This window comes from Podarcis bocagei, assembly GCF_964188305.1.
Source record: "Podarcis bocagei genome assembly, chromosome: 2".
Lineage (NCBI taxonomy): Eukaryota > Metazoa > Chordata > Lepidosauria > Squamata > Lacertidae > Podarcis > Podarcis bocagei.
Window position 1 is genome coordinate 116,578,422 of NC_138126.1, and position 24,077 is coordinate 116,602,498.

Consider the following 24,077-nt stretch of genomic DNA (forward strand, 5'->3'; position numbering starts at 1 on the left):
AAACCTTTAAAAAATACCCCCAGCACCAAACACTCAAAACATCAATCAAGTTTATTAAAGCACAATGATACGATAAAATTAGAATATTGCAACCCAATACCATCTCCAAATAAAGCAGCCTATACAGTAATTTCAATATAACCTTTTTTTAAAACACACACACACACACACACACACACACACACACACACACCCTGCAGCATTTCATGACATGGAACAAATACATAATGTGGAAACTTTGCAAGGAGACTTTGGCATGCCTCCTGCAGTACAAGAGCTGAATTTTGGGTCCTCGTTAAGAATTAACTTATAGTTAACTTACATTACAATGCTATGCATGTCAACTCTGAAATAAGCCTCTTTGTGTTTAATGGGACTTACTCTCAGGTAGGTGTGCATAGCTCTCTGTCCCTGCAGGCCTAAGATACTTCCTTAGGAATCAATCCCTTAGCTCTGGTTAAAGGATCAAATATTTGATGCCAATGAGACCACGCTCTCAGGAGAGCCAAAAGAGGACATCTGGGGATCCAATCAGAAGCCGAGGTGGCTGCTGCAATTCTGGGATGTCCCACTTAAAGCACGACAGTTGGGGGTACAAGGTAAGTAAAATGCTTTTCATTTGTGTTTTCCTGAGCAATGTAAAACTGCACATGCTCAGCATCCTATTTCTTGTCCATGAAAGCTTATACAGTGGTGCCTCGCAAGACGAAAAGAATCCGTTCTGTGATTCTCTTCGTCTAGCGGTTTTTTCGTCTTGCGAAGCAAGCCCATTGACGGATTAGCAGATTAGTGCTATTAGCGGCTTATCTGCTGATCGGATCAGCTGATAAGCAGCTTAGCAGCTTAGAAAAGGGGGGGGGAAGGGAAAAAAACAGCAGGAACTCGCAAGACATTGTCGTCTTGCGAAGCAAGCCCATAGGAAATTCGTTTTGCGAAGCACCTCCAAAATGGAAAACTCTTTCATCTAGCGAGTTTTCCGTCTTGCAAGGCATTCGTCTTGCGGGGCACCACTGTATCATAATCAATTTGTTAGTCTTTGAGATACCACAAGACTTTACTACCTTATCTCATGTGTTCCTTTTGGGAAGGGAAGGAGGGCTATTTAGGGAACTTCACCAGGGCTCCCAATCCCCTTAATTTGCCCTTGTATAGAGCAGACCTGATATTCAGCATTTGAGGCAAAACGCTTAAAACCACTGTATCCTGAAAAGCTGGGAGTTTCACCCAGCTACGGCTCGGTCACCTCTCATCCCTTATGACAAAGAGAAAAATCATTAGTCCTGTATTGTTCTCCCCAATTTAGTTATACCTCCTGTCAATTCTTGAGGCTGAGGAAGAAGGAAATCTAGACTCAAGAGCAGGCAGGGTACAGACAGCTGAAAACAAATATACTTTAGGAATGAGAAAGCAGAACTATACCAGCGTGAAGCGTGGCAGCCTGCCGCGTAAACATGCCCCCGGGTTGCTAAATCTCCTTTTGCATGCGCAAGGCAATTACATTTCCCCCCAGTCCCCCATTCAGTGCTGCAACATTTTTCTTGCAGAGGTTATGGCGTCTCTCCTGTGCACATATTTGTGTACTTAATCTTGGCATCCCTATTCAAAGCAGCTGCTGAAATGAGTGCGCCTCATCGTCAGTTCGCTATGGGGAGACCACCCCAGGATATCTTAAATATTTGCATTACACATTACATTTCATTAATATTAAAGTACATCTCCTTTGTGCAGGGAGCATTCTTCCAATAATGTAGATGAGGTTTCGATTCCTAAACATTGCGAGATTAGACGCCAACTTGATAACCAAAGAAAGAGGATCCTAAATGCTTCATCCTTTTAATGGGGTCAACTGTGATTAGAGGGTGGTCTTCTTTGGGGGAAAAGGGTGTCTGGGTGTTTTAAGAACTTTATAACCTACCAACCCATCTACTCTCCAAAGGTTTGGGCGATGGGAGTCATTACCTGAAGTATTATGTATTGTTATATTTCAGTTAAGTGAGGAGCCAAAATGGGTAGTGATGTGTATAGATGCTAGCAGAGGACATATTTATTAGGTTATTGGGTTGTTGTTTTTATTTTGATTATATATTTTGTGGTTTTATATTTTGATTTTGTCCTATGAACTGCCCTGAGACCTCTGGGTGTAGGGAGGTATATAAATTCAATTAATAATAATAATAATATCCTTCCTCATGTTTGTGAGTTCAGCAGAATGGATCCCTTTGCAGATTAAAATGGAAGCTTAGACAGGCTAGTTTTCACCTTTGAGTTAAAGTAATCCAGGACGTTTTAAGGGAGTCATGAATTCTCTTGGTGTTTCCCCCTTTTCTCCCCCTTAAAATAATATTCACACAAACAGTCTTGTAAAAGGTAAAAAATAACATTTACTCACTCAGAATACTTGTCGAAGAGGAGCAGATACAGCAGTTTTGCTCAGGCAGGCTTAAAATGGTAATTCCAGTTTCAAAATCTATCTTAAGATAGTGTCTGAGACATGGCATATGTTCTAATCTACCGTATTTTTTGCACCATAACACTCACTTTTTTCCTCCTAAAAAGTAAGGGGAAATGTCTGTGCGTGTTATGGAGGGAATGCCTACGGGTGGCATGCCTACGGATTTTCCTCCTCTAAAAACTACGTGCGTGTTATGGTCGGGTGCGTGTTATAGAGCGAAAAATACGGTAAATTCCTAGAATTAAGTGAAAGAGCAAAGAGGAAGTGCCCAGCCAGGGGAGGAGCTTACAGATGGCCACGCTCTCCCCCTATCAGGACACGGTGGGAGTGTCTCTCAAGAGTTCTTTCTAGGAAACCAACAGGAAAACTCTGTGAGCTCCAGCTCCTATCATGTGCCTATCTAGCAAACATGTGTTGTTGGTTTGACTGCATTGTAAACATCCCACAAAATGTACAGGATTTGAAGGATTCCTGTGTTTTGGAGGAAGCAATTTGCTTATCTCCAAAATCAGAGTCAAATCAGACATTTTGAAATGCCTAGGTTCCCTACTTTTTCTAAATATCAACCACAGTGTGGGGCTCATTAGAATCAGGACCAGAATGTGTGGTGATATAAAAAAAAAATAGAGGTGGTTGGCTTTTGCCAGAGATTACTAGATGGAGGCAGGATGCAGTGAAAGCAAGGCAGATCTTTATTTTTCTGTTGCAACAGGCTTCCCTCCCTCCTAGCAAGAACCAAGAAGAAACATCTCTTTTAAGGGTTTGCGTTTTGGTACGGAGAAGAAGGACATCCCCTCTACAAACAGTCAGAAATTAGAGCACACATAAGTGGGGGTTACTGTGACTCAGGCAAGCCAAGGTGTGGTATTGCTGAGGATTTAGCAGGTTTTACATAGTTCCAGACACAGTTCACACAAAACGTTAGCGTTTGATAAGACAATACACCTAAGAAAACAATTTAGAGTTTTTTGTGTAGCTTTCAGCAACTCATCCCCTAAACAGACAACAGCTGGCCTAAGGATTTATTTAACTTTTAGCTTTTCTTTTGGTCTTTATCAGCTTCAAGGAGCAACTCCAGTTCTGTTGGAGGTTATCAAACCTTCAGTGATTAAACTGGTAGATAAATCTATCAGCTGTTTTCTGTACCTTTTATTGTAAGTCACTTTGGGGTGCCTCATGGGAAGTGATTCATAGATAAAATTAACAATATTAACAATAATCCAAACCCTCTTCAGGCATGGGGGGGGGGGGTGTTGGATTGTTCTGCTCATCTTTAGTTGATCATTCGGCACACTTTTAAGGCATTTTTGTTTCATTAGGGTTGTGAGCTAAGGGCCCTCCTTTCAGGGGTGTTTTGGTTTCAATGCTGATGCTGACGAATCTTTCTTCATTGGCACTGAAATTGAATTTGCCGCCATGGAAAACTGGAAGCCCGTGGGATCGGTGTTATATGATCCCAGTAGGCAGCTCCACTCAGCTCCCTAGCTACAACAATTTGCACTTGGCGCACCTTCAAAACCATTTTCAAGGGGAAATAGAGTGCATTACGGTGATCCCGCCATGAGATTCCCAGCATATTGGTCACAGTGGGAAGGCTATCCTAGTCTATCAATGGTTTTACCTGTAGTACTAGCAGAAGCTAATAAAAGGGAGCCGCTTTCTGAGGCCATTTGAACTCCCAGAGATCTAAAAGCACTCTCAGACTATTTGCCTTCTCTTTCAAGGGCAATGTATCCCAGAACATCCCAACTACCTAAGTTCCGAACTTGAGAACCATTCTCCTGTAACTGATTGGAACCGCTTTCTGCCAATGCCTAAAGGTAAAGGTAAAGGACCCCTGACAGTTAAGTCCAGTCGCGGACGACTCTGGGATTGCAGCGTTCATCTTGCTTTACTGGCCGAGGGAGCAGACATTTGTCCACAGACAGTTTTTCCGCATCATGTGGCCAGCGTGACTAAGCCACATCCGGTGAAACTAGAGCAGCACACGAAAACGCCGTTTACCTACCCGCCAGAGTGGTACCTATTTATCTACTTGCGCTGTGACGTGCTTTCGAACTGCTAGGTTGGCAGGAGCTGGGACCGAGCAACGGGAGCTCACCCCATCGCGGGGATTCGAACCACCTACCTTCCGATCAGCAAGCCCTAGGCTCGGTGTTTAGACCACAGCGCCATGGGCTCTAAATCTCACACTGTGTGCATTCTTGGGACCTGGAACAACATAATGGTTTGCACGGTGCTCTTAAAGTTCTCCATTTGTGGAGCTGAACTAGTGGGAGGATTTGCTTCACTTTTGCATTGCTTTTTGCATCAGAAGGCAAAATATCAACTGACTCCACTCCCTGTCAGGCAGGATGTTTCTCACAGATGTTCAAAAACTTAATATTTTATTAAATTGGAAGGATCAAAGAGTAGCATCCAGTAATATTTTCTGCACTCATTGGAACTGGAAGCAAACCAAAGTTTATTAAGAATGTTCTTCCATAGCTATTAAAAACTTGTGGATTTTTTTTGTTTTGTTTTGTTTTGTTTAAATGACATTTTACTCTTGCTAAAGGAAAGCAATTACACATACAGTGGTCTTGCTGTTCAGTGACTGCTAGAGATGGTTGCTAGGCTGCAATCTTACCTGAGAGTAAGTCCCATTGAACTCTCTGGGGCTTCCTTCTAAATAGACATGAATGGAAGTGCATGACAAATCTGATTAGTATTTGCTCAGATTTAATTTTGTAATCGGTTTTTGTGGATCCTCCACGGGGCCTATGGCACACAACAGTTAAAGCAAAATGAATTAATTCTGGTGGGCTACTGTTCATTAGGAATGAAAGTGAACAAAAAAGTATATTAAAAATGACCTTTCATTCTTATTGGTAGTAGCTTTTATATGCTAAATTGTAAGTTTGTGGCTTTCTGTGTCACCTATATTGAGGTTTTGGCAATATGCAAATATATTTAAATTAATTACTCACTGAGTAATCAGTAAAATGCAGAACCAATTAAACAATCTTTAATCAGTGGACAACTGTAATTGAAACTAAAATTATACCACAGCTCAAGCATATGCATAGTTACATAGAAGTAAGGGCATTGTTTGGGGGTGGTATTCAATCATATACCAGCAAACTCAGGTTGATTTGGAGCTGTTGTGCAATAAACCTGCTTCCCCAAAATATTGGACTTTGTGCTATAAGGAAAGTGATGGGGAAATGCACTGGAAATGTGATAACACTTGCATTGCAGGGGGTTGATTGGATGACCTTCGGGGGACCCTTCCAAGTCTATGATTCTATGATGCATCAACATATACCCACCAACAAACAAACAAATCAGAATGCCTGCTCATCAAATAGTCAATGTTGCCTAATGTCCCTGCAAACTATTTTGGATGATTTCTCAATAAACGGGTTGTCTGGAAGTCCCAGAGTTCAGCAGAGCTTACTCCCTGCATAGGACTGTAGTCCAAAAGTGCAATACTGAATACCTCTAAAGATTTCTGCAAAGGGCTTGTGCATTCTTGATGCTTGACTTGCAAGCTAGTGGTATGCTTATTAACTTGTACAATAAATATTTCCAGTTATTCCGAACCATAAGAGAAATTAAATGATGCATCCCCTCTCTAGGGACAAAAGCTGCAGCTCAAGTTTAGCGACAGATGAAGCAGCCTGGCTTCCCAGCTTAATGGGTCAGGGATAAAACGAGCTTGGCTGTTGTAGCGGAGTCCTGCTCCAGATGATGGTTTTTAACTTCTCTGCTAAACGCTTCCAGTAGGAGATGAAGAAGGGAAAAATGAGGCTGAACATAGTGAAATGGGTCTACATCTGTCGGAACTTAGTCCAGTTGGGATTAGAGCCCTGACTCTACACACACATACACACACACACACAAGAGAGAGAGAGAGAGAGAGAGAGAGAGAGAGAGAGAGAGAGTCTGCTAGAGCCAAAGCTATATGCATTTTACAGAAACCAGGACCCAAAGGCTATAATCCCAACCATGCCCACTTCCTTGGGCAAAAGGCACATTTAAGGTGGTTAGACAACAAGGGCAACACTTGGCAGAACCTCAGAAATGAGATCAGGGTGGAGTTGTATTTCTGCTTCTAGTGATCAAGGTTTGGGGATTCAAAGAGGGTTGCCATATTTTGAAGAGCAAAAACAGAGGACACATTTGCCGAGTTCTACTTTTAAATATAAGGGACACGGGTGGCGCTGTGGGTTAAACCATAGAGCCTTGGACTTGCCGATCAGAAGGTCGGCGGTTCGAATCCCCGCAACGGGGTGCGCTCCCATTGCTCAGTCCCTGCTCCTGCCCACCTAGCAGTTCGAAAGCACGTCAAAGTGCAAGTAGATAAATAGGTACCACTCCGGCGGGAAGGTAAATGGCGTTTCCGTGCGCTGCTCTGGTTTGCCAGAAGTGGCTTAGTCATGCTAGCCACATGACCCGGAAGCTGTACGCTGGCTCCCTCAGCCAATAAGGCGAGATGAGCACCGCAACCCCAGAGTCAGTCACTACTGGACCTAATGGTCAGGGGTCCCTTTACCTTTACTTTACTTTTAAATATGGATTGCTACGACGACTCTACACATGAAAAAGAGGACATGCCCTGGAAAAAGGGGACATATGGCAACCATCGTGGTGATTAGCTGAAAGAAACAGATTTAAGGGGGGAAACAAAGATGCAGATTTATTTGACTTGCTTAGCATACTGTAGTTATTTGGTGTGAACTTCATTCCAAGGGAGTGTGCTTAGGGATTGCAGCCCAAAAGAATCCCAACAACAGCCCAGAAGTGTTGTGCGACGGGTCTTCTTAAGTACCGGCTGTGGTGGGAAAATGTATTTCTGAACTCCAAAACAACTCAGCCAAGAAATCTCTCAAATAGTTTTGTTTTTTGATACAGCAATTAATCCCCCCCTCCCCGAACTGAAACATAATCAGATGCAATTACAGTATGTGGCTGTGAGTGAAAGTGCTAAAATTTCAACTAAACTATTAAATCAGTGTTACAGGAAATAGTGGGCACAGAAATTATGATAAAATATGTAACACTGTAATGCGCTTCTCCCACCTCCCCGCCAAACACACACACACACACACACACACACACACACACTTCCTTCCTTTCTGTATTAAAAGGATGAAGATAAATGGCAAGGAAAGTTACCCTTTGTAAATTATTAAACCCGTTAAGGCTTCATAATGCACATAAACAACGCACAGTCCTTTGTCCCTGCGCTTTGTAAAGAAAGGAATACCTTTTAGGCAAATATATGCATATTTTATATCCCATGCTACATGAGTACCTTTCTCCAGCTGTTACACCATTTTATATTTTATGACCATCTTTGCAGTTCAAGGAGCAGAGTGTTAATTTATGTTGTGCATTTTTGCTGCAGAGACGCACACGCAACTCTGGCACGGCAGGTCAGCACTCTCTGGGCTTCGGCTGCCATCTCGTGGCTGCAGAAATATTCCCCAGGCCCCGTGCAGTATATTAGTTATTCCGGGCACTGGTGTACTTTTACTGTTCTTTGAAATGCGATGGATAAATCCTGGCTTTTGCTGCCAGAGCCCATGCTGAGAAGCCCAGCAGCTGAGGCTGAGAGACGGCTCCCCCAAGGGCAACCAAAGGCAAAATGACTCTCGAGGGATGAGAGAGCTGAGCCGTGCGCCTTATGGATGGCACGAACAAATATAAACAAAAAGCAGCCATATGAACTGCCCCTCGGGGCAATGCAAAGATGAGCTCTGATCTCTCCCTCCCACCCCCACTGCTTTAATTTGATGTGTCTGGTGCCACCGGATATTTTTATCCCTTTGATTTCATATATTTTCTGGGTGGCCACATGCACATGAGATTGGACAATATAATGTAATGCGTGCCAGGCGGGCAAAGCCTCCTGCCAGTCGGCGAAGCCACGGCAGTCATTGGCTGAGATGCTGTGATGTCACAGAATAGCTGCTGAGCAATATGAACTACTAGGAAAGAAGCATAGGGACTACCTCCAGACTGTGTGGTACCCATGGCTCTCCACTCACAACTAGCAGGCATAACATCACTATGTGAGCTGTTGGGGGGGGGAGTTGCACCCAAGCACCCACTTAAGAGGCATGCTTATTAAAAATATTATTTTTAAATAAAAGAAATGCACATTTTTAAGTTTTATTGAGATCTTATTTTAGTATTTGTTTGAGTGCAGTGAAATAAATATTTTGGCTCAAATTTCAAAATCTGTCAAGAAAACGAAACTAATTTGCTGCTAAAATGGCGTGGATTAGAAAGGCACTTTATTTTTGTTGCTGCTGATTTTAATATTCCCTGGGATTTTTATGCTGTCTTTTATTCCTTGCCCTGTAAGCCAAGCAGGGAACATGTGTTGATGGACTGCCGTATAAACCTAGTAATAAATAAATACGCCAGGGTGGTCAGGATAGTGGTTAGGGTGTCAAACTAGGACCTGGGAGATCTGGGTTCAAATTCCCCCTCAGCCATGAAGCTCACTGAGTGATCTTGGGCCAATCACTATCTCTCTCACAAACACTATGTGTCAGGGATTGGACTGGGGAAGAATGGTGGGGACCAGCCCCCCTTCCTGAACCTTCCTGAGAACAGGAGGATAGTATAGATTTAGAACAGTGGTTTGCAGAAGGCCATAGTTCAGCGGCTGTAGAGGGAAGAAGCTGGGGAATAATGGGAGAGGAACAGCAGGAAGAAGAAGAAGCACCAGGGGAGAGACAGTTGACAGACTCAGTGTCTTTGGAAAGCATTCCTGACCCCCCTTCTCCTAGAACTAGGCGGGCATTGAGGGTAGTAAAACAGAAAGCTCAGAGGCAGAAAGCTCAGATTAGCCGACACAGGGGTGAGGTGACATAGAATAGGAGAGGTGTAGGGGGGTGGGACATTACTTGGAGCAACGCCAATCTCCAGGGAAAACTGCATTCCTCGTCTCATCCTGTGAATATTAATAAATTATGTGGTAAAGCTAAAGGGAGCCCTGACCATTAGGTCCAGTCGTGGCCGACTCTGGGGTTGCAGCGCTCATCTAGCTTTATTGGCCGAGGGAGCCGGCGTACAGCTTCTGGGTCATGTGGCTAGCATGACTAAGCCGCTTCTGGCAAACCAGAGCAGCACACGGAAATACCGTTTACCTTCCTGCCGGAGCGGTACCTATTTATCTACTTGCACTTTGATGTGCTTTCGAATTGCTAGGTTGGCAGGAGCAGGGACCGAGCAACGGAAGCTCACCCCGTCACGGGGATTCGAACCGCCGACCTTCTGATCGGCAAGTCCTAGGCTCTGTGGTTTAACCCACAGCGTCACCTACGTCCCCTTAAAATTATGTGGTAAAAACTTTTAATTGTTTCTCTGCTTTTTGGCTGCTACCGCGGGAGGGATCATATTCTCTGAAGCCTGACACGATGCCATTGATGGAGCATGGCCATGCAACGTTGAGCTGCTATTGGGGTGGGGAGCTGGGGATGGAACTTTTGGAGGAGGGAGATGGAATGGAGCAGGCTGGACCCCACACTGCAGCCTTTGTTCCACTTGCCCTGGGTTGAAAGGTCAAACATGATCCTTGACCAGGAACAACACCTAAACGGAAAGAGATGCCTTTTCAGCAAAAAATATCTGCCTCGGCATACTATGTTGCAGGATCATAGTCCAGATGATAACTCATTGCTAGTCTTGAAGCTACGTTAGGCTTTGTTTTTCTGCTGTGGATATCAAAAGTATTAAAGCATGCATAATTTTGTCCATCCTGCCCATGGAATCATTTCATCCCTGCTCACAGACTTCTTGTTTTGCTAGCACATCTCTATCATGAAACAAGATAACAACAACAACAACAATTTATTATTTATGCCCCGCCCATCTGGCTGGGTTTCCCCCACCACTCTGGGCAGCTCCCAGCAGAACACTAAACACAGAATAAAACTTCAAACATTAAAAACTTCCCCAAACAGGGCTGCATTCAGATGTCTTATAAAAGTTGGATAGTTGTTTATTTCCTTGATATCTGATGAGAGGGTGGGCACCACTACTGAGAAGGCCCTCTGCCTGGTTCACTGTAGCTTCAGTTCTCACAGTGAGGGAACCGCCAGAAGGCCATCGGAGCTGGACCTCAGTGTCAGAGCTGAACAGCCATCTTCTTAATTTTGGCAACTGCAAAACATAGAGTGCAAAGCCTGGAAACGTTCCTAGTTTTGTTATTGTTGCTTTCAGTATTTTTTTCTGAGGGTGTGCAGGGGTGTACATACCTCTAAACATTTTGTGAATATAAGTTTGGCCTCATTGAGGAGCAGTATTTCAATATGAGTAGGAAAATGAGAGTACCCCTAAACATTTTTTAGAGGAAAAAAAGCACTGGTTGCTTTAAAAAGAAAAAGGTAAGGGAGAGAGATAGCCAAACTCTATGGTGCTGATTTAATCTTCATACAGTGGTACCTTCGGTTAAGTATTTAATTCGTTCCGGAGGTCTGTTCTTAACCTGAAACTGTTCTTAACCTGAAGCACCACTTTAGCTAATGGGGCCTCCCGCTGCCGCCACGCCGCCAGAGCACGATTTCTGTTCTCATCCTGAAGCAAAGTTCTTAACCTGAAGCACTATTTCTGGGTTAGCAGAGTCTGTAACCTGAAGCGTATGTAACCCGAGGTACCACTGTAGTGCCTTCCCCCCCATAAAAGCTAGGAAGTGTGAATAAAACAAGTTCTGTATCCAGAAGAGTTAGAATTCCCTTTGTGATTTTAGCCAGACTCTGCCAGACTTAATTACAGCAGCAGCATCTTCCCCTCTTCCCTTTATTATCTTTTATGTATTTACCGTTCAAAAGACAGGACTGGAACAACGAAGCATATTTACCAAAAGGCTCCATTTTTGTCTCTTGAATTCCCCTGGATGGATTGAGGTAGCCTTCTGTGGGGTAGGTGGATCTAGATTACACAAGAGACCTCGATCCAGCTCTACGTATGCGCTAAAAGCTATTAACCTGTGAAATGTGGGTAACAATGCCCATTGGGAGGCCTGTCCCATGCAAAGCAATGTGCCACAAGTGCCAAGTTTTGAACTACAACTCCCATCAGCCCTCAGGCAGTACAGGTATGTTGGCTGGAGTTGTAGCCCATAGCATTTGGAGAGCACCAGGTTGGTGAAGCCTGCCATAAAAAATTGCCTTCGGCTTCCCAGTAAGGAGAGGTATATCTATCTTAGTTTTTGTCCATCTCAGTTTCTCGTATTTTCCAAGAAGAAGAAGAAGAAGAAGAAGAAGAAGAAGAAGAAGAAGAAGAAGGAGAGGAGGAGTTTGGATTTGATATCCCGCTTAATCACTACCGGAAGAAGTCTCCAAGCAGCTAACATTCTCCTTTTCCTTCCTCCCCGACAACAAACACTCTGTGAGGTGAGTGGGGCTGAGAGACTTCAGAGAAGTGTGACTGGCCCAAGGTCACCCAGCAGCTGCATGTGGACGAGCGGGGAAGCGAACCCGGTTCACCAGATTACGAGTCCACCGCTCTTAACCACTACACCACACTGGCTCTCACCACTCTTAAGATCAGTTCTCTACTTTTTCGCATCAATTTATTTAAAATATAAATAAATACGTCCTGATGGAAATCTGTCGGCATCTTACTGCAAATTTCTCCTAATAAGACATTTTTGTATGAAATTTTTGCCTAATAAACAAAATTTGCAAAGAAATTTTAATGCATTTTTGAATTAATACATTTTGTGTTACTTTATTAATATATGTATTGTTCTGCACACTTTACCCTAATATGTACATTTCTGCATACCTTGCATGGCTGGAGATTGCATGGCTGCATACCTTGCATTGCAGAATACAGGGAAGTGCAATTTTTACAGGCTGGCTGTGCTTTGGTTCGCATATTGTTTCGGAAAGGGAAAATTTGGTGAGTTGCCTTTAAATGCAAACTGAATCAAATCACCCCTTCCCAGTGCTCAGGGAACAAGGACCATTGAAGATCCCTAGCTGGTACCTGAAAGCACAATAAAAGGATGATAGCAGAATTCCAAATGGGGTTCCACCTCTTCAAAAGATCAATGATACGTCCTTGAAGATAGGCACATAAAGGGACAATAAAAGCACAAACAAGAGTTCAGAGGCTGTGAAAACGATGATGTAGACAATAATATGCTACTCAATTTTTCTTGTTCCAATTCCTTTTACGTTTTCAGAATAGACATTCACCAATTGTGGCATAGTCATTTGGCAACTGAGGAAACTGGCATATCTATAGGCAACGGCAAAACAATAAACCAGAGAAAGTACTAGGCATGGCTTCAACAAGATAACAGAAAAGCCTCCCTTTAGGGGACTGCACAGATTACAAACTGTCAATGGCATTGACAATTGAACAATGCTTCTCTGTCAAATGACCCCACAATATGCCGGCTTTGGGTGCTGGGCAGTCACTGGAAGCCTGCAGTCGCTTGAGAAATAAAGATATAGGCCCACATATGTTTAACCCACATTAAAAAACACTTCAACCCCCAAAAGAATCCTAGGAAATGTAGTTCACCCAGTGCTTTTTTTCTAAAAAAAATATTTAGGGGTGCTCTCGTTTTCACTCAAGAAAATCACCATAGTGATTTTATAGTTCAAATTGGGATTCACAAAATGTTTAGGGGTATGCGTCCCCCCCCCCCGAAAAAAAGCACTGAGCTCACTCCTCAAATGCTACAATTCCCAGCATCCTTAGTGAACTACAGCTCCCAGGATTCTTTGGGGGGGGGAACCACATGCTATATTATATATGTTATACAGTCATACCTCTAGTTGCGTTAGGTTCATGTTGTGGATTTTTGGGTTGTGAACGTGGCAAACCCGGAAGTGTATACTTCCACGTTTCGCCACACGTGCAGAAGTATTCTGCGCACTTCACACATGCGCAGGAGTGCTCTATTGTGTCATGCGCAGAAGCGGCGCTTTACTTACGGACTTTTTGGGGTGCAAACAGCACCCCGGAACAGATCGTGTCCGTAAGTAGAGGTACAGTGGTACCTCTGGATGCGAACGAGATCCGTTCCGGAGCCCTGTTTGCATCCAGAGCAGAACGCAACCCGCATCTGCAGGTCACAATTTGCCGCTTCTGCCCATGCGCGTGGCGTCATTTTGAGCGTCTGCGCATGTGCGAGCGGCGAAACCCGGAAGTAGCACGTTCCGTTACTTCTGGGTCGCCACGCAGCGTAACTTCAAAATGCTCAACCTGAAGCGACTTTAACCAGCTGAGGCTCCAATACTTTGGCCACCTCATGAGAAGAGAAGACTCCCTGGAAAAGACCCTGATGTTGGGAAAGATGGAGGGCACAAGGAGAAGGGGACGGCAGAGGGCGAGATGGTTGGACAGTGTTCTCGAAGCTACGAACGTTGGTTTGACCAAACTGCGGGAGGGAGTGGAAGGCAGGAGTGCCTGGCATGCTCTGGTCCATGGGGTCACGAAGAGTCGGACACGACTAAATGACTAAACAACAACAAAATGACTGTACTACTGTATATGGTGTGGATGTGATTCAAAGCTGTGATTCTCTCTCTTTCTCTTTCACACACACAAACACACGGAGGAAGAACATCCTGTTGTTCAAATCCACGTGCACACAGATTAGCTCCTTTCACTGAAATGAGCAAGGCAGCCTGATGAGTTGTTTGCAGAGCACTCAGATGCCTCTTGAACAGGGCAAACAAGCCTCCTTCCAATCCACTCCAAGTTGTGTGCTTTAACGGGCAGAGAACACAGGAGATTTGCTATACCGCTCTTGGGGTATGAGGTATGTAAAAAGGTAAAGGACCCCTGGACGGTTAAGTGCAGTCAAAGGCGACTATGAGGTTGCTGTGCTCATCTTGCTTTCAGGCCAAGGGAGCCAGCGTCTGCCCGCAGACAGCTTTCTGGGTCATATGGCCAGCATGACTAAACCGCTTCTGGTGCAATGGAACACCGTGATGGAAGCCAGAGCGCACGGAAATGCTGTTTACCTTCCTGCCACAGCTGTACCTATTTATCTACTTGCACTGGCATGATTCCGAACTGCTAGGTTGGCAGGAGCTGGGACAGAGCAACAGGAGCTCACCCCGTTGCAGGGATTCAAACCACCAACCTTCTGATCAGCAAGCCCAAGAGGCTCAGTGGTTTAGACCACAGCATCACCCACATCCCTTGAAGGGTCCCAATTTCAATTCCTTGGGAAATCCAGCTAAAAGGCTGTCTGGCGGCAGGCTATGGAAAGACATGAGGGCTGAGCTAGACATTGCACAGGAGTTGCATAGAATTGCAGAGTTGGAAGAGACCACGAGGGTCATCTAGTCCGACCCCCTGCAATGATGGTGTTTCCTGCTTGGCAGGGGATTGGACTCGATGGCCCTTGTGGTCTCTTCCAACTCTATGATTCTATGATTCTAATGCAGGAAATTTCTGCCCAACATGGGGCTCAAACCCACAACCCTGAGATTAAGAGTTTCATGCTCTACCAACTGAGCTATCCACAGGATCATTGCATGAACAGCCTCCCACCCAGGTCTGGAATCATCTTCACTGGGCATCCTCGAGCATCCAGCAAGATCCTTTGGACTCTACTGGAGGTTTTTAAGCAGAAGTCATGGATGCTTTAGTTGAGATTCCTGCATTGTGGAGGGTTGGGACTAGATGACTCTGCAATTCTATGATTCTGTGATTCTCATCCCTACTCATGACAAAAACTATACTTATAGCATTACATGACTTAAATTATTCTAAAGGCAGATGCCGTTAATGTCCCCAAGTGAATTAATCTTTTTTAAATGCAAGATTTCCACTCGCGACTAAGCAGCCATGGGTAATGTTCTCGGGAGTAAAATATTGCCGATATTATTCTACGGGAGTTAACAATTTGGGGTATAAAAATCATTAAAGCATATAATAAGATACATCAGACAAGTTGAGAGCAAATAGTGCAATTAGAAATGTCACTGCAAATGAGGAAGAAAAGAGAAACAAGGAAAACTAAAGCCTTTAAATAGAATCATCTGCCTCAGCTCCCAGCTCAGTTTACAGTTCAAATCCTTTGCTATTACACACACTGTCTGCGAGATTAATATTGAGCCCCCATCCTAATGTGCTCTCCATTTTCGACAATGTTTCACACGTCATTTGCACAGCAATTGTTGCCGACTTGCAAAAACGCTGAACTGATGAAAGGCCTAAGACTGTTAAGCCAGTATTTCTAAATAGGTTTGAATGGCTTTCAGGAGCGCTGCAGAGATGGACAACCTGTGGCCAAGAATTTTCTGCTGCCTGGACTCTGCCTGTGGATTGGGCCCTCCAAATCCACCTGCAAAGCGTGTTCTCCTTCATGGAGAGCACATGTTGCGGTGGGGGCCACCAGGACACTCCAAAGTTGGGGGGCGGGTTAATTGATCGTTGGCCACTGATGCGATTGGGGCTTCCCTTGTTGGGAAGAAGTTAATGTTGCCATTTATTGATTGACAGCCAGAAATACTAAAACTCCTTGCACAAGGCTAGGGCTTCCTCTTTTCGCCTGTACATCAGATTGCCCATCCCACCCTCCCTAGAATAGGGTTGTTCGCTTTGACCTTGCTATGCCTGTCCCGGGGTCGTCTGCTCTTGGGGCAGGGGCCCGGTAGGAATTTTGTCCATCTGGCTGATTGGCTGGGGCCATTTGGTTTTTGCCTACTGCGTAGCAAATCGTCACAACTTGTAAGGTTCGCGGTTAGGCATTGGTTTATGGTTTGGTTGGTTGAGGGGCATGGATTGGCTGTGCCTACCCCTCTAATGCTGCTGCTGCAAGGGATTCCATTAAAGGAATTGGGGGCTAACTATTGCTTGTCCACTCTGCCAAGGGGGCTCGGGCCATAGCAATGAGCTCCTGGTTGCATTTGGGGAGGGCTGAGGGCAGGTTCCCTGCTCCGCGTAACTCCCAAGTGCATTCCCCCATTCTGACTTTCGCATCGTGCGGAATGTCAGTCTGTCCCCCATGGTGGAGGCAGATAGTCGCAACCAGTGCCTAAGCAACCACTCACATGTTTGTATTTTAATAAAGTTGTGGCCAAAATTATGCCAAAAATCTTAAACAAAAAATTCAGTGTGATGTGTGAGTTATTGGGGTGGACCTGGGGACCTCGACACGCAAAAAGGAGGAGACAGATTTCCATAAGCTTCGCATATATTTTGCGCCATAGGCAAATGTGTGTCTTCTACTGCAGGAAGTGTGGAGGGCCCAAAAAATTAATCAGTGGCCACAAATGTAATAAAATGTCTGACAAACAGAACGAGAATGGATAAAGCATTCCCTGTGATTCTGTTTCCATACTAGAAAATACTGAACCTGTTGAATTTCTCCTTGGAATACCCAGTTGTGGCAGAATAACCCTGCTTTCCCCACAAAGCCAGCCCTATACAAAATCCTGTACCCTCCTACCTGGGAGTAAGCCTCATTCAAAACAAATGAGGCAGACTTGTGCTGTATACCATTGTACGTTAAGTTAACTATGCAGTGAATTCTTTGCCTGATCTTTAGCTCCTGCCTAAGCCACTTTGCAAAGTTTTCACCGTTTGCATTTGCCATTTGGGAGACTGAGGATTCATTAAGTTCCACCTGCATTTATTGTGTAGCATTTGCAGAAAATAACTTCTAGGGAGTACCTGATCTCTGACAAACCCACCACCAGAAAGTTGCATCCTGGTTGCTAGGGGGAAAAGGAAGGTGAATCCACAGGGACTCCCTGGACTAGAAAAGTGAGACAGAAGCAGGAAAGAAATGTTCGCTAAATAGGAGGGGGAAACAGCAGCTCTTTAGGAGCCCAGGGATTCCTATATTCTGATTTCTAAACAACTCACTTGTCAATCACAGCTCTGACTCCCTGCTCAAAACACTGAAAGGTGGAAGCAGCCAGGTTAGTTCATCTCACAGAAATTGCTTAGATGATACCAGAACATTTTGCTTCTTACCTCTCTTTCAAGGAGAGCTAGAAACTTCCTTATGCTTTGAAAGACAGTTCTGGCTGTGGGCACTGTACATCAGTACCTTCCTCTTGGCAACCCTCCCATCTGTGAACTGCCCTGAGACCTCCAGGTATAGGATGGTATATAAATTCTAATAATAATAATAATGTTATGTACTGAAGTTCTCACCCTGGGCCAGCAGGGGGATACTGTAGATAGTTCAGGTCCACATATGCAAATAAGGGATTGAAAGTGACGTTCACTGATTGGATAGCTACAGAAGGTTGTTACAGTTACGTTGTACTGGAGCTCTATATAAGCAGGCTGGCTTAACCCTTCAGTTCAGTTCTGTTCTGACCTGTGAATATACAAGAGCTGTTTGGAGAATCGCTGTGTCGTCTGATATGTTCACCCACAACTTAACAAATAATAACACACACCAGGGACCATGTTGGCTAGCTGTGATGGCAGCTGTTATCCAGCAACACCAGGAGGGTTACAGGTTTCGCAGAATAGCCTCTTCCTATTCTGAATTCAGATTTAGATAACCAGAATGGCTCCGCTTGGGATTATAACTGTATACTGTATAGACCAAAGTACCTAATCCTGCAAACGTACACAAAGCACCAGAGAACTCACATATGCCTGACTCCTTTATCCCAACATCAGATGCCTGGTGAACGTATTCCTGGTGTCCGGTTCAGCTTTTTTTTTCCTCACAAGGACTGAAGACCTTTCTTCTCGAGCAAGAAATCCTCTGCTTCTCCTCTTCTTTTTGTCAATAGATGGGAGAGGTCATTACAAGGCAAAACTGTATCGATACAGGATGTAGCATTTTATGTTGAAATACAGGGCAATCCTGTGTTATACAGGACAGGTGGCAAGACCTTAACAGTCAGCTGGCGGAGGGGGACGGGACAGACTCTTTAGAGATGGTATTGTCCATTTCTTCACTTTATTTCAAAATGTGGCATGCATGTCCTAACACATTTTGAGGGCCTCCTCATTCTGCCAAGTAGGACTAGGGCCAGATTTAGGTTTGATGAGGCCCTAAGCTACTGAAGGGAATGGGGCCCTTTATGTATGTCCAGCTGTCCTTTGTCAACAACAAATTGTCACTGTTTTTTGTGTTGAATATATGCTATGTGGTAATTTATGGACCTAATAGGTATCTAAAGCCATTTGCACATAACCAAATACAGTATGTATTTTGTTAAAGTAATTGCCGACAGAGGTCCGTATAGCTAAAGCTATGGTTTTCCCAGTAGTGATGTATGGAAGTGAGAGCTGGACCATAAAAAAGGCTGATCGCCGAAGAATTGATGCTTTTGAATTATGGTGCTGGAGGAGACTCTTGAGAGTCCCATGGACTGCAAGAAGATCAAACCTATCCATTCTTAAGGAAATCAGCCCTGAGTGCTCACTGGAAGGACAGATCCTGAAGCTGAGGCTACAATACTTTGGCCACCTCATGAGAAGAGAAGACTCCCTGGAAAAGACCCTGATGTTGGGAAAGATGGAGGGCACAAGGAGAAGGGGACGACAGAGGATGAGATGGTTGGATAGTGTTCTCAAAGCTACGAACATGAGTTTGACCAAACTGCGGGAGGCAGTGGAAGTCAGGAGTGCCTGGCATGCTCTGGTCCAGGGGGTCACGAAGAGTCGGACACAACTAAACAACAACAACAAATAGTTGAAATGAGCAAACCAGTGATATTTTAGGGAGCAGGCTAGCAGGCGGGGGCCATTGCTTACATCATAGGAGCCTACAAAACAACACAAAACACTGTTGCTGTATGTAGGTTTTATTTTATTTTTTATCTTATATTTTGGAAACGTAAATCCAGGGTTCCCCCCCCTTAAATAATAAATAAACAAAAACTATAGCTTGTTTAGCTTATATGGAAATCCGGCACTGAGTAGGGGCCTCGCCTTCTGCCTTCAGAGCCCTGCCCTGACAGTACCTGTGGCCCAGAATTCAGTTTCCTGAGGAGATCTGCTTTCTTGCTGTCTTTTGTTTTGCTTAAGCTATTTATACCTCGCCCTGCGGCTTTGGATCCCCGGGGGAGTCATGAATAAAAGAACAAAGTCCTCACAGTTTAAAACACGTATCCTTGAGGAATAAAAAGCATATTTAGTCGTAGTATCAAATGACGGCTGCAAAGGGCGCCCAAAGGCCTGAACAAAACAATGGGAAGAAGCAGAAGTCCCAGCAAAGGAAGAATGGATGCAAAAACTTATGGAATATGCAGAAATGGCAAAACTTACCAAAAGAATAAGAAATCAAAGATGACAAGTTGAAGGGAGAGGGAAGGGTTGCTTTCTATACCTTGTACCTTGTACCTAAGAAGGATATTCTCTGTACCTTGAATCTAAGTCAATTTCTGAGCTAGAAATAGCCAGACCTGCAGAAAGGGCCCCTCGCTTTCCTACTTTAGGAATGCAAGATAAGACAGACACATATGAAGGAGACTGTAAGCTAGAAATAGCCAGACTTGCAGAAACGGCCCCTCGCTTTCCTATTTTAGGAATGCAAGATAAGAAAGACACATACGAAGGAGACGGGAGGAGGGGATGCAGGACGCTAAGAAAGACACGTATAGGGAAAGTAGGGAGGGCTGCTTAGTAGCAATATAGACATGCCATGCTATTTTAAAAATAAGTTGAAAACTTTCCAGTTGATTGGGGAAGTTTCTGGAGGGCGTTTTGGGGGAGGAGGGAGAGAGCTTTCTCAAGGTATAAGAAAGTCTGCAGAGGCGTATTTCGGGGCAGCCAGTCTTCCAGAACTTATTCTGCTGGCTGTCTCTCGTGCACAGAGAATAAACTGCTTTCCTCCAAAGAAGGATCTTTCCTGGTGCTTTCTTTTGCTCTCTCTCTGGATCTGAGGACGCGGGCCAACGATTCCCTGGCATGGACTAGGCTCAGCCTACATCTTGGTTCCCTGACCGGGAATCTGCCCCACCTCAGAGGGCTGGGGAGAGCCAGGCTCGACCTTGGTGGACAGCTCCGATCGGCGATTGCAGGCTCCACGCGCACCCTGCCAATTTGTGGGGGGAACCAGCCACACCGCTCCGGAGCAAGGACCCAGGTCGAGGGAGGAAAGAGGACTGGCCAGGGAAGGGAATCTGCAGCAGAAAAACGGTAAGCCCAAGGGAAAGGGCGTGGGCCCAAGGGAAAAGAGGGAGGCCTGATCAGCCTCACCTGGTTATGCAGTAGGGTGCAGCCAGGAAGGGAAAAAAGGGCGTGGCAGTGGTGTGCCACCAGTAAGGTTTGGTAAAAAGGGGAACAGAGGGGAAAATTATTTTGGTGTGTTTTGTGTATTGCATGCTGAAATTATTTTGGTGTGTTTTGTGTATTGCATGCTGAAATTATTTTGGTGTGTTTTGTGTATTGCATGCTGAAATTATTTTGGTGTGTTTAGTGTGTTACATGTTGAAATTATATTGATGTGTTTTGTATGTTGTATGTTGTATGTCAGATACTCTAGTGACTGAATTGTCAAGTGTGGGCCAGGGCTTAGTGTCCCCTTTGGCCGAGCGATTGTAAGGCTGTAGTGTGTGGAGAGTGAAAGAATTTACAACCTGTTAGCAGCAGAGAATCTGAAAATGGGGTCTGGGGCAAGCCAATGTAGTCCTCTGGAATGTTTTTTAAACAACTGGAAAGCAGCCACAAAGCATGATGCTTGGGGAATCAAATTAAGGCAACAGAGAATGAGAACATTATGTGAGGTTGACTGGCCCTTGCAGCAAACTAACTGGCCTTCGGAGGGGAGCTTTGATTTGCAACTAATCAACCCACTGTATCAAAATATCTTGAACGTCCACCCAGACCAGATCCCCTACATTTCTACTTGGAAAACCAATGTAGAAAAGAACCCATCGTGGTTGAAAGCCTGCCGAGGCGACGCCCCACAAAGTACAGTTTGTGTAGTTCGACCGACAGGGAAAAAGCCCCCAGTGATACCAGACCCAGAAGAAGAGGGGGGGTCATTAAACCACCTCCACCCTATGCTCCACCAACTGCCCCTCCCCTGGACCCAGGCCCCCAGGCACCGGGAGGAGCTAGCCCCCAGCCTGAACCCCCCAAGGCTAATGAATCAGAAGAGGAAGAAGAGGATGATGAGGAATTTGTAAAGGGATTGGTTGAGTTAGCAAAGAAGGGAAGAGAGTGGACTCAGTATCAGTCTTTGAGATTGCAACAGTATGTACAACCCTATGCAGAAGAAGTGGATGTTAGCCCCCACGTGTTGGCTGCAGCAGGATGCTCCTCAACACAAAGGAAGAAATGGCAGAGGGAATGGATAGAAGCAGCAACCAGGGCAGCCTTCCATAAGTCCCATGAGGCACAGAAAAAGGGTGGGGTCGGAGTAATGCCCCTCCGAAGGGTTTATGACCCACCAGGACCTCCAGGGGCTAATGGAGCGGAAGCAGAACGGACCTACACGGTCCAGCATATACCCTTTTCAAGTGCAGATGTCTGTAACTGGAGAAATCAAAACCCATCCTTTGAGGAAAACCCAGCGAAGATCATAAAGCTGTTTGAAGGGATTTTTAAAACTTATAATCCCACCTTTGATGATGTGCAGTATTTGATGGATGCGCTGCTAACCACAGAAGAAACTAGGCGAATCCATGCTGAAGCCCGAGCACACCTGAGAGCGCAGGGAGTGCAGGATCCAGCTATGGCAGCAGGATATCCAGAAAATACCCCGAATTGGAATTATCAGACTGTTGATGGCCAGAACATCCTCACTACCTACCGCCAGAATGTGTTAAATGGTATGAGAAGGGCAGCTAGGAAACCCACCAACTTTGTGAAGGTTAGAGAGGTAGTGCAGGGGAATGAAGAGGCCCCAGGAGCATATTTAGAACGCCTGAAGGAAGCCTACCGCCAGTATACTCCTGTGGACCCAGATGAGGCTGCCAACGCCCCTATCATAAAAGCTGCCTTTGTGGCCCAAGCGGCGCCCGATGTCCGCCGAAAGATTCAAAAACACGAGGGGTTCATGGGCCACACCCTTGAGTGGATGTTAGAACTGGCTCAAACCACTTATAATCAGAGGGAGGAAGAGGCACAAAAGAAAAAGGAGAAGTATCAAGCAAAGAAGTTGATGGTGCTACAGGCTACCGCACTCACCCCTCAGGAAAGAGGAAGTGCCCGGGGAGGAGGGCAAGGCCGTCTGGGGAGGAACCAGTGCGCCATCTGCCGGCAGGAAGGGCACTGGAAAAGAGAATGCCCACAGGCTCACTCAGGTGGAGGAGGACGAGGAGAGCGAATCCCAGGCCCAATCCCCGTGGGACCTGGACAAGAACTGAGACCTTGGACATCTGCAAATACAGGCAGGGGTAGAGGACGTGGACAGGGACCTCCCTGGCACCCTCCAGCCCAAAGACAGCCCACCGCGATGAGCCTGAGAGAGGAGGAGGAAGAATACTAGGACAGACCGGGCCCAGCTGATTTAGGTTCCCGTGAGCCCATGGTCAAAATACAAACAGGGAACCGAACCATCCCCTTCATGGTTGACACAGGAGCCGCCCACTCTGTTTTGCCAGTACCAGTGTCCAAGCCCACCAAGCAAACAATTAACATAATAGGAGCTACAGGCAAATCGCAAAGAGCCCCCTTCTTGCAATCTGTTGCCTGTCGCCTGGGCGGCCAAGTGGTCCAACACAAGTTTTTGTATATACCAGAGTGTCCCATCCCATTATTGGGCCGAGACCTGCTATCAAAATTGCAAGCCCAGATTTCCTTCCAACCGACAGGAGAAGTGACAATGACTACAGGGCAAGCAGGAGAGTTCTCCTTAGAGGTACCCTTGAGGGAACACTGGCGCTTAATGATGGTAGAAGAAGAGGAGGGGATTATTCCAGAAGACCTCCTGCAAGAAGTTAACCCTGGTGTATGGGCAGAAAGCAACCCGCCCGGAATGGCAATGCATTCCTGACTTTACATGCCCATGGAGCCTTATGGAAAGAAAGAGGTTTGCTTACCTCCAGAGGAAGCCAGGTGGCCCACCCACAAGCCTTATTGAACCTTCTGGATGCTGTATGGGAGCCCGAGGCAGTGGCAGTTATCCATTGTTATGGACACAAGACTGGACCAGGGGAAGTGGCCAGAGGAAACCGATTGGCAGACAGAGTAGCCAAGGAAGCAGCCCAAGAACTGGCCCCCGCCTCGGTTATTGGAGCACTGGTCCCAGAAGAGATTTTAAGCACTACTGACAAGCCAGCTTATACGAAGCAGGAAAGGGACACTGCAGACGCTCAGGGGTTGACGTTCTCCAACGAAGGATGGTACCTTACCCCTGATGACAGGATATGGATTCCAGAGTCCCTTTCTCGGCAGGTTACTCAGAGATACCATGATTCAACCCACATAGGACCAGATGCTACAACCAAGCAGCTGGAAAAATGCTTCTATATAGCCCACCTTTACCAACTGGCAGCCCAGATCTCCAGGAAATGCCTGCTGTGTCAAAAGAATAATCCCAGAGCCGGACCACTGGCTCCCCCAGGGATTCAGCACAGTGGAACTGCACCTATGGAAGATCTTGTCGTGGACTTTACTGAATTACCCCGTTGTGGACTGCACCGCTACCTGCTGGTAGCAGTGTGCACCTACACCGGATGGGTTGAAGCATGGCCCACAAAGACTGAAAAGGCACTTGAAGCAACCAGGT

The 24,077-nt window shown here is 45.5% G+C and overlaps 2 protein-coding genes across 7 annotated transcripts in view; one reads left to right on the plus strand and one right to left on the minus strand.

Moving 5' to 3' along the window:
* LOC308580216 (uncharacterized protein) overlaps window positions 1–24,077 on the minus strand; it is a 161,792-nt gene that overhangs the window by 48,968 nt on the left and 88,747 nt on the right. The window contains exon 1 of one of the 6 annotated variants that reach the window (XR_014004718.1): window positions 2,390–2,511. The exons of the other annotated variants lie outside the window; for them this stretch is intronic. The gene's annotated coding sequence lies outside the window, so the exon portion shown is untranslated. Of the gene's footprint in view, window positions 1–2,389; window positions 2,512–24,077 lie in introns of those variants that run through there. 6 annotated transcript variants of the gene reach the window in all.
* Window positions 20,061–24,077, plus strand: part of LOC308580168 (uncharacterized protein) — a 12,833-nt gene continuing 8,816 nt past the window's right edge. The window contains exon 1 of the mRNA XM_081181495.1: window positions 20,061–20,666. The gene's annotated coding sequence lies outside the window, so the exon portion shown is untranslated. The remainder of the gene's footprint in view (window positions 20,667–24,077) is intronic.